Source organism: Trichechus manatus, unplaced genomic scaffold (genome assembly GCF_000243295.1).
Source record: "Trichechus manatus latirostris isolate Lorelei unplaced genomic scaffold, TriManLat1.0 scaffold00037, whole genome shotgun sequence".
NCBI lineage: Eukaryota > Metazoa > Chordata > Mammalia > Sirenia > Trichechidae > Trichechus > Trichechus manatus.
The window spans coordinates 18,000,628-18,008,231 of NW_004443973.1; positions in this window are offsets into that span (position 1 = coordinate 18,000,628).

The following is a 7,604-nucleotide window of genomic DNA, read 5'->3' on the forward strand; positions in this document are numbered from 1 at the left end:
ATCACTAAGTTCTCCCTCCACCTTCACATGGCTGTCTTCCCTCTGTGAGTGCCTGTGTCTCTGTGTCCAGCCCTGCTCTCTTTTATCGTATAAAGACACGAGTCATCGGATTTAGGACCCCCTCTAATCCAGTATGGCCTCATCTTAACTTGATTACATCTGAAAAGATCTTATTTCCAAATAATGTCACATTCACAGGTACTGGGATTTAGAACACTTCTTTTGGGGGGATATAATTCAACCCACAATAGTTGGTAATCCAGATGAAATTTCAAGGCACTCAAGCTAACATAGTGGGAATCACGATTAAAACAAATAATAATAAATTTGAGAGATTTGGGTATAAATTTTAAAATAAATTTGATATAATTTTTTATAAAGAAATACCAGGAGGAAAGTTTGCTCTGTACTTATTTTCTTTCTTATTTGCTTAGATAAAACAAATAGCCCCTAGGGACCACTGGATCTCTAACCTTTGTCACCTACCTCCTCTGCTTTAGTCAGCCTGAAAGCAAAGATACAAAGATCTAGAATGGCACTCCAATTACTAACGTCTTTGTATGTCGTCCAAAAAGGTGAAGACCATTGTCAGATGTCTCCCCTTATCCTCCTTTACTTGTCATTGCTGTTCTTATTCTTTTCTCCTTCCTTTGGGAGCATAGACTAATGAAAGTACAAAAAGTGAGAGAATTTAGGGTTTAAACCCATCCAGTCGTACGATGGAAGAAAGGACTGGTGATGTGCTTCGTAAAGATTAGGACTAAGGAAACCTCATGGAACAGTTCTACTCTGTAGCACATGGGATAACTATGAGTCGGAATCAACCTTATGGCAATGGCTTTGGCTTTGGTTTTGATTTACTCAGGTCTAGTATCTCTTTAGAAATCAACTAGATGCTGTTCAAATCCTTGCCACACTCAGGGACAATCTAATCTTAAGGCAGGCTCAAGCCATAGACCACAACCAAGTCCCTGGAATTAAACAAACTTTCCTGGAGAGCTGTAGACATACCTCTCCTGAAGAGTATGACTTCCCCACAGGTATCACGTACCTGCTCCCCCCACCTCTCCTCAAACAATACTTTTATTCCATGAGCACTCCCCCTATTCCACTTCTCAATTTCCTGTCTAGCCAGCGATTCTACTTGGTACCCCTAATAACCTTATCTTGAATTTCCTCTCACCTATTTTATTGGAATGGAACAAAAAGATCTTGTTTGTAAATCCCAAATTTTATTTGAGATACTATATTTAAAAATTCTGGTGTGATCCATAGGGTTTTCATTGGCTAATTTTCAGAAGTAGTTCTCCAGGCCTTTCTTTCTAGTCTGTCTCAGTCTAGAAGCTCTGCTGAAACCTGTCCACTATGGGTGACACTACTGGTATTTGAAATACCAGTGGCATAGCTTCCAGCATCACAGCAACATGCAAGCCACCACAATATGCCAAACTGACAGACAGGTGGTGGGGCCACACCAATGAACTCAAACATACGAACTATCATGAAGATGGCATAGGACCAGGCAAGGTTTTGTTCTATTATACATGAGGTCGCCATGAATCAGAGTCAACTCAACAGCAACTAACAATAACAACATATTTAAAAATTAAATTTTATGTTATAAAATTTCTAATTACATTTACATTTTCAGAATGAAAGATTTTAAAACCATATCCTAATTTCTATAGCTATTTCCACTGTTCATCTGTCTTGTTTTTAAATTCATATATATTTCTTAGCTGCCATCTTTTCTATCTATTTGATTTGTTTTTTGTTTTAAATCAGGAGAGGATGTAACACAAGCTTATATAATTCAGTTAGGCTTCTCTGCAACACGCGTGCTCCCCCAAAAGCGAGGTTAAATGAATATTTGTGGAGGAGAATCACAGGTAGACAAAGAAAAGTTGTGTAAAATACTTACAAACTGTGGAAAATACGTATCCAAAAGAACAGAAAGAAAAGAACAATCGAAATCAAACCTGTCAAATTTACTACCTGAAGTGACAGTCCCTTGTTGCAAATTACTCTAACTAATACCCAGAAGTGGTTCACTTAGCTCATTTCAGGGTGGATCTTAAATCTGAACACCAGCCAGACGTACTTCCCCCTTGCTACTAATGGAAAGAGAAGTATGTAGAAAGGTTTTTATATGACCTTGTGGAGCTCTGGTGGCGCAGTGGTTAAGAGTTCAGCTGCTAACCAAAAGGTCAGCAGTTTGAGTCTACCAGCTGCTCCTTGGAAACCGTATGGGGCAGTTCTACTCTGTCCTATAGAGTTGCTATGAGTTGGAATCGACTCCACAGCAACGGGTTTGGATTTTTTGTTTGTTTTTTTGTGAAACATTAGACTTATTTTGAACACCAGGTGGCATTAGGTGTAGCTTTTATCCAAAAATGTATCTAAGGGAAGAGCAAACTGATTTTTGAACTCTATGTATGCAAATTAATAGTATATGTTGAGTATCCACTGTATGCAATGTGATGGAATTTGTACTGGGTTACATCTAAAGGAAACTGTCATAATCCTGTGTTTAACGATAACTTCATATTTGATTTTGTGGCTTCTATTCAATCGTCTCATTTGATCATTTCTCTTAACTTGCATCAAGTAATCAAACATTTTAATAACACATCCTAAGTGGCCTCCACAGAGGAAGCATAAATACAAAGAAACAAGTCTAAATGTTAGAGAAGAAAGGACTTTAAAAATAATTTAGCACAAGCTTTTCCACTGATGGAGGAGAAAACTGAAATACAGAGATTAAGGGACATGTCCAGAGCCATAGTAATTGGCATATCAGAATCCAGTTTCTATAGTCTTTCCATTATACTATGAGGCAGTTTAATTTCTCTGACAGGTTTGATTTGAGGCACTAAGTTTTTGTGAATAAATGAACTACTGAGAGATTTATTTTATGTTTATTTTGCTCTTCTACATATACCAAGGAAATCCCGGTGGCGTACTGGTTACGAGCTACGGCTGCTAACCAAAAGGTCAGCAGTTCAAATCCACCAGGCGCTCCTTGGAAACTCTATGGAGCAGTTCTACTCTGTCCTATAGGGTCCCTGTGAGTCGGAATCAACTTGAAGGCAACAGGTTTTTTTTTTTATTTTTGGACACATACCAAATTTTGCTTGACGAACATTTTCTAAATGTGTATTTCCCTTTTATTAGGTATATAGAGAATAGTCATTTCCTTATGGTTATGGATTGAATTGTGTCCCCCAAAAAGAAATGTGGAAGTGCTAATCCTATACCTGTAAATATGACCCTGTTTGGAAATACAGGTTTCTTTGTAACGTTAATGGGGTTATAACAGAGTAAAGTGGGTCCTAAACCTAATCACTTCCAAGAGGTATCTTATAAAAAGAGCAGAATAGACACAGAGACATGCACACAGGAGGAAGAAAAATGCCATGTGAAGACCCATCTCCAAGCAAAGGCACATCTAAGGATTGCCAGCAGACACTAAAAGCTAGGAGAGAGGCCCACAGAAGTAATGACATAGCCGAGACTCTGAAATCAAGAACTGATTTGAACTTTTGAGCCTTCAGAACTGCGAGAACATAAATTTCTGTTCTTTAAAGCCACTCACTGGAGCTATTTCTTATTATGGTAGCACTAGGTAACTAAGACACTTATGGAAGTAGTATAGCATGGTGTTGAGCCAGATTACCTTGGCTCTTCCACATATTATCTATGTGGTTTCAGACAGTTGTTTAATCTCTCATGTTTTAGTTTTCTTACCTGCAAAAATGAAGATGATAATAAAATTACCTACCTCAGAGGGCTGTTTTAAGAGTTAAATGAGTTAAACAAGTAAAATTCTTAAAATAATGCCTGGTACGTATTAAACCTTCAATAAATGTTATTATTTATCTCTGATAACAACCAAAATAATTTCAAGAATTTAACTTATTTTTCTGAAATTTTAATAAAAAATATACTGACCATTTTTTAAAATTCTAGTATGATTTACCATTCCACTGGTTTTCATTACTCTTCACATAATAAGACATTCTCAGAATATCATCATGGTTTTTGGAATAGCTAAGTTAGGCATTGTTAGATAGGCATCAAAGTTAAAATTTACCATATCATATTTGTCACTATATAAGTAAATCTTGTTTTAAGGAAATCCAACGTATTTAATTTTTGCGCCCTCAGTGCTATGAAAATTTGAGTCTATTTACCGAATTGCTTATAACACAAGAAGGAAAACAGTGGAGAAACTTAGGCCCAAACGAAAAGAAGTGTCCAAAAAAAAGACACAGCAATGATATTCTGATAATTTAAAAGTCAGAGATTTCAAAGTTAAACCTTAACTAATTATTTATGTTATAAAAAAGATGCCGTGTAGGGATCTTTAAATAACTAACCTGGTACTTAGGAATGTGGAGATCTTTAAACAGCAAACAAATCCTTAGAAATGCATCCCTTGGAGCACTGGGCCTCTGCACACCTTCCCAGCCTCACTTCTCCCTTTGTTGTCCTTGTTAGTTGCCTTTGAGCCGCCCCCGCGTCCCACATACATTCACGGCTACTCCATGTGCAACAGAAATAAATGCGATCCAGTCTTGCGTGATTCCCATGATTGGTTGCAGATCATACCAGTGTGATCCATAGGGTTTTCATTGGCTGATTTTTGGACGTAGATGGCCAGACCTTTCTTCCTAGTCTCTTATCCTGGAAACTCCTTTGAAACCTTTCCCTTAGCCAAACCAAAACCAAACTTGGTGCCATTGAGTTGATTCTGACCCACAGCAACACCATGTATTACAGAGTAGAACTGTTTCATAGGATTTTCTTGTATGTAATCTTTACAGAAGCAGATAGCCAGACATTTCTTCTGCAGCACCACTGGGTGGGTTTGAACCATCAACCTTCAGGTTAGCAGTCGAGCACAAACTGTTTGCGCCGCCCATGGACCTTACCTATCCCTTTAAAAAAAAAATTCGTTGTCATCAAGTCGATTCCGACTCACAGCAACACCGTAAGACAGAGTATAACTGCCATATAGGGTTTCCAAAGCTTGCCACATCTTTCTCCCACGGAGCGGCTGGTGGGTTCGAACCACTGACCTTCCAGTAAATCCTTCAGAAGTCTCACTGATCCTCAGAGGACACTTATTCCATTGTTTCTTCTTGCTCATATGTCCCATGCCCATCTTTGCTTTAACACCAACTACTCTGGCAAGCCTCAGTTGCTACCATGTCCTAGACTACATATTCTAGTTTTTCATCACTGTACCTGTACAACAATCAAAACAACCACACAAAAAATTTGTATTTCCAAACTACATTTCATGTTGCATAATGAAACTTTCAATTTAATGAAGACACTGGAATTAGTACATCTATATAGCTGCTGCCAGCTTTAAAGTAGCAGCTTGGGAAGTTACATTTTGATTTCACTAATGATAAAATTGCTGAAATATTTTTAAAGGTCTCTTTTGGAACTGTCTCCATGACTGTTTTATATATCTTTGATGGAAGCAAGATTTCTGATCTTCAAGGGTGAATTTAATTAACCAACTATGTTAGATAAATACTGTTGTGGTGGTGAAGTGCTGTTGAGTCAGTTCTGGCTCAAACTGATGCTACGTGCAACAGAACGAAACACTGTGGGGTCCTGCGCCATCCTGAAAATAGCTGCTATGTTTGAACCCATCTTTGCAGCCACTGTGTCAATCCATCCCACTGAGGAAGAGCATTTCAAAAAACTAAGGCTCCTGACAGAGTAGGACATCTGGTTATAGTCTAGGCCAAATCTTTGCTTGTCCTAAGAGACTCCATTTTGGATTGTTAAATACAGCTTCTGTCATATAATGCAGCCTGTCACTTTCGTAAAAAATTTCCACTGTACCTCTACTTATAAACAAGCAGTTCTATAGAAAAATGTGGTTTTGTCCCTCCTATTCTGCTTGTCCACAAGTTCTAAGAAGATGAGCTTGTTGTTAGAAATGGTCGATGTAAAGAGAAGATTATTCAACTAGAACAGGTATTAAACACGTGACTTTGGTGGTCGGCCAATTCTCAGAAAATGCCCCCTTTGCTCTCCAACAAAAAAATGTTTTCCTAACCTGTACCTGGGTCCTTACAAAGCCTTGCACTTTTCCATAACCTTGTTCTAACCCCCCTCTACCGTACTTGTAATTTTCCCAAACTGTGTTCCAATTAACCCAACTTATGATTAAAAAAAGCTGATGTTACAAAGTTACAGCTTTTCTGTATCGAAACCCTTTTTCTCTCTTTGAGCATTAGAATACTTAGCATTTCCACTCCTATTCTTTCAACAAACTCTTTACTTTTATATTTCAACAGAACTCACCACCGTAATGCTAAAGTAACTCAATTTAACACAGGCTACAGATATCTAGTTGCCCGGAAACATGTGATTTTAGTGGTCAGCCAAAATACTGTCACCTGGAGGCATCCTTGAAAAGAAGGTCAACAACTGCAAAGATAGTCAACTGAGACCCTGCAATCAGCAACTTTGTAAATGTTAACCAAACAAAAATGTTTTAGCTGTACCCTTCTGTGGTTTTTCTTTTTTTTTTTTTCCTTCATAAGGTTCTGTATCACTGCAGCCCCCTGGAGTAGTTTGTCAAGAACATCTTGACACTGCGTTTTCCCCATTTTGCAAAAGGTCATTTTGCCACAATAAACTTTGTTTTTAAATTTAAACAGATGGCTTCTCCACTGTAACAAGGGTCTTCCTCCTTTTCAATAGGAGTTGGAATCGACTCCACGGCAACAGGGTTTTTGGTACTTACCAAGCATGATGTCCTTCTCCGTGGACTAGTCCCTCCTGATAACATGTCCAAAGCATGTGAGACGAAGTCTTGCCATCCTTGCTTCTAAGGAGCATTCTGGCCAGACAGATTTGTTCTGGCAGTCCATGGTATATTCAATATTCTTCGCCAACACCATAACTCAAAGGCATCAGTTCTTCTTTGTTCCTCCTTATTCATTATCCACCTTTTGCATGCATATGAGGCAATTGAAAATACCATGGCTTATGTCCGGCGCACCTTAATCCTCAAAGTGACATCTTTGCTTTTTGACACCTGAAAGAAGTCTTTTGCACCTGATTTGCTCAATGCAATACATCATTTGATTTCTTGACTGCTGCTTCCATAGGTGCTGATTGTGGATCCGAGTAAAATGAAATCCTTGACAACTTCAATCTTTTCTCTCCTTACATGATGTTGCTTATTGGTCCAGTTATGATTTAAATATAATGTAATAGGTAAATATAACATATTAAAAATACTACAAAGGTAAAAATGATCATAGATCCCTATGAATTATTATATCTGTAAAATTATTGAATCACTATTTTATTTTTCAAATAATACCAGTGATATATTTATTTACATAGGCAAATATAAGTCTAAAAAGACAGCAGTCAAGCTGTTAAAACAGGTTGTGCATAAAATTTGGGATTACAGGTGTCATGAATTTTCTATTTTGCATATATATTTAAGATATATATATTCCTTAAATACTGTTGCAAGTGAGTATTGTTTTTATAAACAGTGAATTTTCACTTCAGACATCATATTTCACACAGCCTTCACAAGTTATGGAAGCCCTGATGGC